Consider the following 11066-nt stretch of genomic DNA (forward strand, 5'->3'; position numbering starts at 1 on the left):
CGATGTTACTGTATATAAATCATCCTTATATATGTCATAGCATACATATGCCTCACAGATGTGCTTTGATAATGTCGCAAACATGTACAGAATATCAGTGCATTGCTGAAATAAGTGATTATGAATCTCTCAAGGCAGATTCTGCTAACAGCAAAATCTGTCAACACCATGCACTGCCTTAAACATGTCATTGTTGTTGTTAGTAGGATTACACACAGAAGCACCTGGGAGGAATAAGTGGACTAAGAAAGAGGAGGGGCCAAACTAAGTTCCTAAACTTTCCAGGACTTACGTTACGCATGCGGAAGCTCGGGAAAATGTTTCTTCAACAGAGACACGCAACCCAGAGCCGGAAGAGGTGTCTACCGGTATCCTATACTTCTATCCCAATCTTTTCTTAGATTACACACACCCACGTGCGCACACACACACACACACACACACACACACACACACACACACACACACACACACACACACACACACACACACACACACACACACACACACACACACACACACACACATCTTTACAAATGAATTTGAAACCTTCAAAATGAAGCCAGAGACAAAGACAAATATAGCAAATTATTGAATATAACTATCTATGAGCAAGTAAAGTAGGTGCAATAATCATTACACCACTTTAGTGGTGACTGGACAAAAAGGGATACATGGAATCCAGCGTGTGGTCTCTTCTCTCAGGCTTAAGATCAAACCGTCTACCTTGATTCTGCTCAGCTGTGATAGCGCAGCCTGCTGCTGTGGACGGCCTCTCGCTTCACGCCACAGGTTAGCTGTGGTACAGAACAGCCTAATCTCCGGGAGAGCCCTTACCTCCAGCTGGCAACTCTCTCTCTTCCCTCAGCATTCCATCTGTCTCTCCTCCTCCCACTCTCTCTCTCTCTCTCTCTCTCTCCCTCTCTCTCTCTCTCTCTCTCTCTCTCTCTCTCTCTCTCTCTCGCCCTGTTCACCTCCAGTGGGTATCCCTGGCACTGAACTCCAAGCCCCTATGCTGTCGGAGCATGGCTGGCATGGCCCAGAATGACAGGCAGACTGTCATTGTGATATATAGCACTAAAGAGGATTGGATCAGTGGGAGGAAAGTGTTGGCGGCCTGCACCCCCTTCCGTTTTCCTACACATGCTGTGTCAGTGCCCTGGCTGGCAAGGTGGCAAGGAGGGTATATGTTATTATTGCTAGATAAAAGATGAAGAGTAACATGTAAACATAGTTGATAGCTATTAGCTACGATAGAGACAGGGAACTGACATGCAACACATATCACCGGCCTGCGTGTGTGTGTGTTTGTGTGCGTGTGTGGCGTACAGGTGTGGGTGTTTGTGTGTGTGTGTGTGTGTGTGTGTGTGTGTGTGTGTGTGTGTGTGTGTGTGTGTGTGTGTGTGTGTGTGTGTGTGCTTGTGCGTGTAGAGTTTCCAAGTAAATCATTTAATTGTATTTGCTAATTAGAAGACCATGTCTTGTTGTGATACATTTAATTATTGTCCTTTCAAGCATAAATGTCAGTACAGTACATGCATGAGGACATACTTAAGATACTAGAACAGTTCAGGCCACTTCATGTTTTGACCTACAAAAAAAGAATACCAGCATCCAATCTACTCAGATTTCACTTCCACCTGTAGGGGGTGCCACAAACGCTACTAAAGCCACTGTTCGTTGTAGAAATGTGTTTTCTTTCCATAGAATTAGGCACAAATGGTTCTGAGTGATGACTGTCAAAATTTTTATATTACACTGTTTACCTATTATTGCCTTCAAAGTGTGGGGGCAGGGCCTATGTCTTTAAAAAGAAAATGAAAGAATCCAATCATACAACCAAATTGAAATATTTCTCTTTTTGAGTTTCACCATCTATTATACAAACTCTATTTCCCCCTGCAGCTTCCTTGTGTCATATGATGGCTGCTAAATAAGTAAATTGTCTTGAGGAGAAAGACATGAGCAATGCACCACTGTGCTCACCTTTAGAGAGGTGAGAGAGCCCATCAACCCATACAGAAATGGCCCCCATGCACTGCTGAAAACCATCAAGTCAAATCACAGAACAGAGGACATCTCATTGGATTTAATGCGAACAGATTATGATCCAATATCCCAAATGAAGGTATAACCAGGAGTAGGTGAAGCGTAGTAGAGCACACGTACACAACACAAGCACATGGGCCTACACGCACAAATTAGGTTTCCGCTAAATTGCTCCCCCATAATTACGAGCCTCAGATTTCATGTCACCACTATTAGCAGTCTGCAAGTGCAGACTAATTTAGTATCATTAACAGAGCCTCTCGGAGTGTCATTTCCCCTGATAGGGTCAAATCCTCTAAATCCCTTTCCACCACATTAGCTAGCTGTCTCATTCGCAGCCATGCCACTAGGCTCAGCACAGCCACCTCACTGTCTGTGTCAGCAAGCAAGTATGGCTTAGTGATAACTATAGTGATAACTGATAACTATAGGACTTGTTATTAATTAATTAATTGCACAAGGGCTACTGACAGTTGATGCCTGGACACCATAGCTGTAGTACCAGCCATCCTCCATAGTCACCAGTTTGCAGTTGGTGGAATTCACCTTCCTGTCGCTTCTGGTATTTGAACCAGTACAGTGGAAACATGACTGTCATGATTATGACAGTCATGTTTGAGGGCTATAATTACTCTTACCCTTTTGTTGGTTCACAAATGTTAACTCTTATGTTATGCTTATACTCCCACCTTGTACTCAAGTTTGCTCTAGATAAGAACTAAATGCCTACGTTTTAAATTGGAACTGTAAAATTACATAACAGCTGAGTCGAACGGAAGGTAGCAAAGCACATACTACAGTGACTACAGTGACTGCAGTTAATCAATAATTCACAGAACTCAACAAATTTATTCTGAAAGTGTGCATGGGCTGAAAACAGGACAGACAGACAAATGAGGTAGAGTCTCACATGCACGCACACACGCACAAATGGGCACGTACGCACTCACTCACACACACACACACACACACACACACACACACACACACACACACACACACACACACACACACACACACACACACACACACACACACACACACACACACACACACACAGACCATTTTCAGAACTTTATTGTTGGGTGTGTCTAGATTAAAGAAAAGTACACAACACAGACAGAAAGGCTTTTGGCCAGCAGTCTTCCGCAAAATTGATCCAAACATATCCCTGTCAATGAAAATATTGAGGCATGGATTTGCCGCAGTGAGTAATGTCTTAAAGAATCAGTAAGCTTTAAGAGGCTGTGGTTCACAGTGATTTTAGAACAGCTAAAAGGGGCATTGTTGTAATGCACAATGCGTATACTTTGCACATGCTAGACATTTTTAAACAATTTGTTATGATGGTGTTATAGCGTCGTAGTCCCGCCCCCCTTTCAGGGCACCAGAAGAGAATTTCCCATTATTCTTTCCCATGCAGAGACGTTTCAAAAAGTATTTATTTAAAGACCTTTAAGCCTCGGAGAAAGTCAACTCGGCAGGTGACAACTGACAACTGACAAGTGACAACTGACAACTGACAATGTTTTGGGCCGAGAGAAGAAAAAAGGGCACAACTTTTTGAAGAATTAACCTAGCTATGCTTGCAAGACAGAAAGGTATGCTTGCCTTTCTCTGTCCGTCTGTCTGTCTGTCTGTCTGTCTGTCTGTCTGTCTGTCTGTCTGTCTGTCTGTGTGTGTGTGTGACGTGTGTGCGTGGCTGCGTGCGTGTGCGCGCTTATCTCTTGCTAGAAGCTTCTGGTGGTAGCATATCCCTGCTTTGCATACTGGGGAGCAGCCATCTGCTACTTCCAGTCAGGGGAAAGGGGCATTTGGCATAGCGTCCCCCATTTTCAACCCAACAACTCGCCAGTGAGACAGTTCACTCCTCTAACCAGAAGAGGGCGATCATATGCAGTAGATTAGAAGCAGAAATGTGGGCTCACTTTCGGATACCAATCAGTCCACATCTGTTCTGTTCAGAAACACATGGGGACACAAACAGCAGCTACACACAGTTATATGGGCCTGGTAGTCAAGTAGTGTAATACATTGCCATTGTGTTTTATTTACGTTCTCTTCATCAATGAACAATCAGTGGATGATTAATGAAACATTCATTTTCACAATGAAAGATAAATGAACAGTTGTTGATTAGAACTGATGTGTCGTCATTGTACGTCGTCGTCAACAACAACAAAACACCAGAAATTAAATTTAAAAAAAGCCACTGTGGGCCATAGTGGGCGCCCCTCACTTCACACAAGTGTGATCTTTTACAAAACATACACAGTGGAGGAGTTCTCTGGTGTGGTGTGAAGTAATAACGCTTTGTTGACAAAAAGGAAAACCTGGTACTTCTTTGACAAGTGGAGACGTTGGAGAAGGTGAAGAGAGAGAGAGAGTGGTGTTGGTTTCCACGGCAGTGAAAATGAAAGCAATCTAAAGGGAAATGTGGAAGTGTGAAAATGTGTTATAAGATCATGCTTTAGGGAAGAAACAAGGCAGAGAAGAGAGAAGGAGAGGGGGGAAGGAGATGGGAAGATAAAATAGGAGGAGAGAGGGAGGGGACAGAGAAATAAATCATATAGGCGAGCATCTATAATAATTCTATATAAATTGTTCTGATAAAGTATATGATAGGGTGGTCATTAAACACAGCAGTCGCTGTTTTATCTTATTCAAAATTATAGGGCTGCTGTTACTGATTATTTCCTTAGCGATTTATAATACTATCGTATACGTTTTTCTTTTCTTAGTTTCTATTTTTAAGTGGTGCAACCACTTCTACAACCAGCTTGCAATGTCCGTGTACCTGTTTGTTTGTCTGTTTGTGTACGTCAATGAGCACGAGTATGTGACTTATTCATAGCAGTAGGGGGCGCCAGAAACAGAGAGAGGGGTAGTGCTGTGTCTCTGAGAGAGAGAGAGAGAGAGAGAGAGAGAGAGAGAGAGAGGGGAGTTGCACCACTTGGTTCACACAGGTGTGATTTTTCTTTTACATATAATGTCCAGTTGAGAAAGAGTATTAATATCCCATCTGCCTAAAGCTCTACAATAGCAGGTGAAATGTTTCTACTGCAGTGTAGGCTATACTGAACATTAATGACTTGCCTTCACAACATGCACATGAGGTAGATAGGTAGTGAAAATGGACTACAAATACTGGATTTTACGGCAGCTTATACAATCGGTGGAACTGATACGCTAATTAAGCGATGTCCCCGTATAGGTGCAATAACCGCCAACCGTGTAATTGACAGTAAATTGAAGCATGAGTGAGGTGTTAGTATGGTTTGATAATTAATGCGCCGGAACTGAACAGGAGTAAGACAGGGACCTCGGCATGGATATGCATGACTGCTTTACTTTTCTACTACCTTTCTACCACCTTTGATACATTTTGCTTGCCAAGCTGAGAATTGAATTGAATTATTTGTCAATTGCTGAATACCTCAGATAGTGCCTATAGTGCAGAGTAAACAGTGAATTTATATGTTTGTACGAGCTCTCAAACATTTGCGTGTGTGTCTTCATTGATAATGAAACCCTGTGTGAATGTGTGCACGTGTGCGAGTGTGTGAGCATGTGTGAGTGTTTACTTTGTACATGTGTGTGTGTCAGTGTTGTTTTCGTCGACTAAAACTAAGACGAAAAATGTCGACTACCTATTTTCACTGACAAAAACAAATGAAAACGAAATGAAAACTAAGCTACGATGACTAAAACTAAGACTAAATATACTGACAATTTCGTCGACGAATAAAAGCTAGAATAAATGTTAGGAAGGGACTAGTGGACAAGAGATCCAGTATAAGTCATTTTACACTTGGTTGCATGCTGAAAATAGCTGATCTACAAGTTGTGAGCTTGTAGATTGGCTATTTTCAGCATGTGTAAAAACACTCATTACGACGGCAAGACCCGACAAAATACATTTTAGTTGACTAAATCAACTGTAGATTTAGTCGACTAAAATCTTATGACATTTAGTCGACTAAAACTAGACTAACACTAAGACATTCCAGGTGAATAAAATGTGACTAAAACTAAATGAAGTTTCAGTCCAAAGACTATGACTAAACTAAAATAGAAATTTGCTGCCAAAAACAACACTGGTGTGTGTGTGTGTGTGTGTGTGTGTGTGTGTGTGTGTGTGTGTGTGTGTGTGTGTGTGTGTGTGTGTGTGTGTGTGTGTGTGTGTGTGACTGTGTGACAGAGGGAGGCTAACCTTGTCCTAATTGCACTCCATCTATTTCATGGGTGCTGTGCTCTGGCCTATTTCTACAGCTATACATTTACCACTCTCTCTGCTGTGATGGATGGCTCACTGATTTTAGCCCAATCTCTGAAGACTGTGCAGCCAGAAAGGAAGTCACTGAAAGATGGAGGCCCAGTCTATGATGGGAGGAGTGTACTAGCGGGTGGAACTTTCCATGACCTGAAAAACTGTTTATGATTTTGGTAAGTTGGTACATTACTACTACATTACCCTACAATTGATGGGCTGTGTAGTGGCGAGGAGGAAAGGTCATTGCCACTATCAATACACTGACCAATAAATGTTGATTAAATTGGCTCACAGCAGAAGGACAGGATTCAGGTTAATCTCTTAAACCATGCATGTATGTAGGCTAATTATTTGACTGATGTCCCCCAGGGCTCTATACTAGGTCCACTGCTATTCCCCCTCTGCATAAAATCTTTTTGCAGAAAATGACATAATTACAACACATGTACAACACTTATTCTCTCAGGCTTATGGCATGCATATAGTTGTTGATTGTTGTTTATACATTTTGTAAACCATCCTTGGGTTCATGAAAGGCACTATATAAATTCAAGCTATTATTATTATTATTATTATTACAAGCTCAGTGTTGTGACACGCTGTGACTTTACAATCTTGCGAATGTTTGCCCCAGAATAGGGACGCTATATATAGGGTATTTGTTTAATATTTGTAATAATAATAAAGTAACTACAGAGCAGACGCTGTGTGTCAAAGAGTATTTACTTCATTTCTTCTCCATTTGACAGACTGCAGATGATTGTCTGTAAGCGTGGGATGGGATGGGAGAGTCATAAAACGATGACTGTGCGAGCTGCGAGTCGTTTCCTGTGGAACAGTTATTAAACCCATGATGTAGCATTTGTATTGCACAAGTCAGCAAAGTAGGTGATGCCACAGGATAACCTTCTCAGGAACAAGAAGAAAGAAATGGCTGGTTTTATAATCAGCCGTTCTATAGTCCAATAGCCAAACACAATAGCCTATTTGAATCTCTAGTGAGGTGACGGAACATTATTTCTGAATCGAGATTCTCGAGAACCATTTCTCATATTGACTGATAGTTAATCACATCCCAATTTTGGGGCTACCAGTCATTGACGGGTAGCAAGGAGATACATTCCGAGGCTGTAGATTGGACATACTTTGGTGTAGGGAAGAAGTGCAAAGTACAGAGCCGACACCAATCAAGTATTAGTTTACTAAGTACAGAGGGTTTAATTTGTTAAAGCCTTACGGTCTTGTCATCATATGTACTAGACTGTGTGTAATGACCTGTCTTGTGACAAACATTGACATAAGGATGTTGTTCACTCGTGGCCTTGAATAATTAAAGAATTGCTTGACACAAGCTCGGTTCTTATCCTTGTGTTTCTGATCCATGCTTTCAGTAGAGAAGTCGGTACAGAGATTTTACACACAGGTGGAAATAAACTAGAGAGACTTGTAAACATCTCATCAGATTACTGATTACTGTAAATCACTTCCTCTCTCTTTTGTCCTTCGACTCTGTTCTGTGACTAGCAGCGAGCTTTAATGGCCCGCACGTTCCAACACAAGGCACTGGGACAGCCTTTAATGAGTGCCATTAAAACCAAGCCGTATAGTGTATGGAAACACGTACATCCAGAAGCCATGAAATGTGTTACACGCCATAGCCCGATTCACGTAAAAAAAGAGCCATCTGTCTGTACAGTATGTCCTTCAAGTATCTCCAGATCCATTCATTCATTGATTAGACTATGCACTTGGGGGGTTATTGCAGGACCGGGAGTGCAGTGTGAAGTCGATAACGCTCAATGAGCCATGGTCATCGACAGCGCAAGGTTTCCCATAGTCTCCAGTGGCCGGGGCCACAGACTGAACCACCACACCCTCCGGGCCACAGACTGAACCACCACACCCTCCGGGCCACAGACTGAACCACCACACCCTCAGGGCCACAGACTGAACCACCACACCCTCCGGGCCACAGACTGAACCACCACACCCTCCCATAGTCTCCAGTGGCCGGGTCACAGACTGAACCACCACACCCTCCCGAGTCCGACCATGCTGAAAGCAGCACCAGAAACAAAACAGCCCACTCAGACCAAAGTGGGCTGTTTTGGTCCGAAAGGGCCACCATGTGCCATGCCATAGGCACTGCACTGTCACTTCAAAATGATACGTCATAATGACAGTCTACCATATGCAGGGCTGTATTTTGCGTGTCTTAAGTACCAGGTCTTATTACTTAACTTAAGACCTGGAGGCGTGGTCAATGCTCTTTGGCCACTCAGAATAGCCAAATGGCATTGATCACGCCTCCAGGTCTTAAGTTAAGTAATAAGACCTGGTACTTAAGACACGCAAAATACAGCCCAAAGTATATAAACACACTTACTTGCAATCCCAGTCAATCAGCACTAATATCACTTACATAATGCGGTAAGAAGAACTGCAAGTTTGAACTCTACAAAGGTAGTGGTTGAATAATTGAAAGCATCAATCAGTAACCTTCAGCCTCAGTCTACATCCCGGTATTTGAAACAAAATATTAAACGGAATTAAATGGTGGCCAAGCGTGGCACTGCTGTGCTACTTTACTTTGGATTTCGGCGGGTCTTTTTATAGTTGGGAATAAAATAGGACTGGACATCTCTCCCAGGATGCCGTGCGGAGATTGGAACAGAAGAGGGAGGAGAGGGTTGTGTGGGCTACAGCTGTGGCCGTTATCTCTAGATCCAGGGCAAATATGAAAGGCTAATGCAAGCAGACATGAAGAGATGCAGAAATACACACACACACACCCTTGTATACATGCACATGCACGCATGCAAGCTCTCTCGCACGCACGCACGCACGCACACACACACACACACACACACACACACACACACACACACACACACACACACACACACACACACACACACACACACACACACACACACACACACACACACACACACACACACACACACACATTCACACTAATACATGCACAGTCACAGCAGCTTACTCTGATCTTGCACTTTGTACGTCACTCTGGATAAGAACTTCTACAAAATGCCTGAATTGTAAATTGTAGAGGGTGTTGAAAACTATATGTATAGGTATGTGTATCTCTGAACTACTACTCTGAACATTAAAATTACATCACACAGTCCAAGTCCATGCTCAGCCATTTAACGGAAGTAAAGTTTAATTTGGCCATAACTGGAATTCCTCTGCATTGAATGCCAAGGGAATTTTTCATTGTAACTATTTTAAGCAGTGGTCATCTTGAACAGCACAGGGGTGTTCAGTGTCTTGCTCAAGGACACTTCAACCCAATGCCAGGATGGAACCGAAACCTTCCTTAATAATAATAATAATAGAGTAATACCATATAGATCTTCTTTTCTTACAATAAGCATACTGTATGGTAGACCCAAGCTTGTTCTAGAACAATGATTCTCAAACGTTTTAATATCAGGGACCCCAGTTTGGTTTAAATATTAAACATTACATTAATTACTATTACAAACTATGAGAGTTAACCATGAGACTCTCAGAGTTACTCTTAAAATTACAATAATTTAGCTGGGAGTAATTTTGAGAGTATACAAATGGAACTATGAGAGTGTACAAGTGTCCCAATTACACATACACACGAATGCTGTTGGAGAGTACAAAATGGAACCAAATTGACTCTTACAGCTCCATTTGGTTAGTCTCAATTAGTCTAATTTAGCTGAGGACCCCCTGGAACCACCTCAAGGACTCCTAGGGGTCCCCGGAAGAACCACATACAGTAGTGTGTCCACAACTGATCATGAACAGATATATAGTCAAAAGTCTTCATTCCCCCATATTTCAAACTACCGGTACAGTATATCCCTGGTCTGATCTATACCCTTTCCATGCATATCATAGGTCACTGAGAGCACGCTGTCCTTGACCCCTACAGAGGAATTTAACAGTGCAACGCAAAGCAATTCCCTGACAAGAAGTCACTTCCAGCATGTGGAACCGTGATATGCAACATTGACAACGTGATTGGGACAGAGGACAGCGTCCCCTCTTGCCATGGCACCAAGTGGGTCAAGTGGGCACCCATCACAGAGAATCCCCATGCGAAATCACAATAATGCCCTAATGGCCGTCTGTCAACCTATCAGCTGTCAAGTGGCAGGGGATGAGCTGTTGCCATAGCAACAGCAATAAGGCCAGGAGGGGCAGGCAGAGAATTAAGGCACACACACACATACTGTACACTGAGTAAATATTGGCTAGAAAATGAGGCACGTTGGAGGAAAAAACATGGAATAAGAGGACATATCCTGCAACCACGATTTCACCATGCAAATAGGGCAGCTTGGATCGCATGGAAAGATTGTTTGTGTACACACAGCAAATAGTGTCCGAACAGAGCAGGGAAATGGGCTGGAATAATGTCATATCCATCAATACCTGGCTGAGATTCTGCATGCAGTAAGACAGTACAAGTGCTGTTGCGTTATGCTGCCCTGCCCTATGCTGAAGATCAAATAGATCAAAAACGTTGTCAGTATTTAAATAAAGAACGTCTTGCTATTACCTGTGGTGTGCCACGGGCTCCACCCAACCTACTGAAGTTTCTTTTAGCCCAGCACCCAGCCTGTCGATGTGCGTATTCTACGTCTGCTCGTGTTATGCTGCCCAGCCTAAAAGGCTGTTTGTTAGTGTCCATGGACAATGACATACAATAAGAGGCTTCACAAAAGAAGGTAATGAGCAC

This window comes from Protomyctophum bolini, assembly GCF_963924005.1.
Source record: "Protomyctophum bolini genome assembly, chromosome: 2".
NCBI lineage: Eukaryota > Metazoa > Chordata > Actinopteri > Myctophiformes > Myctophidae > Protomyctophum > Protomyctophum bolini.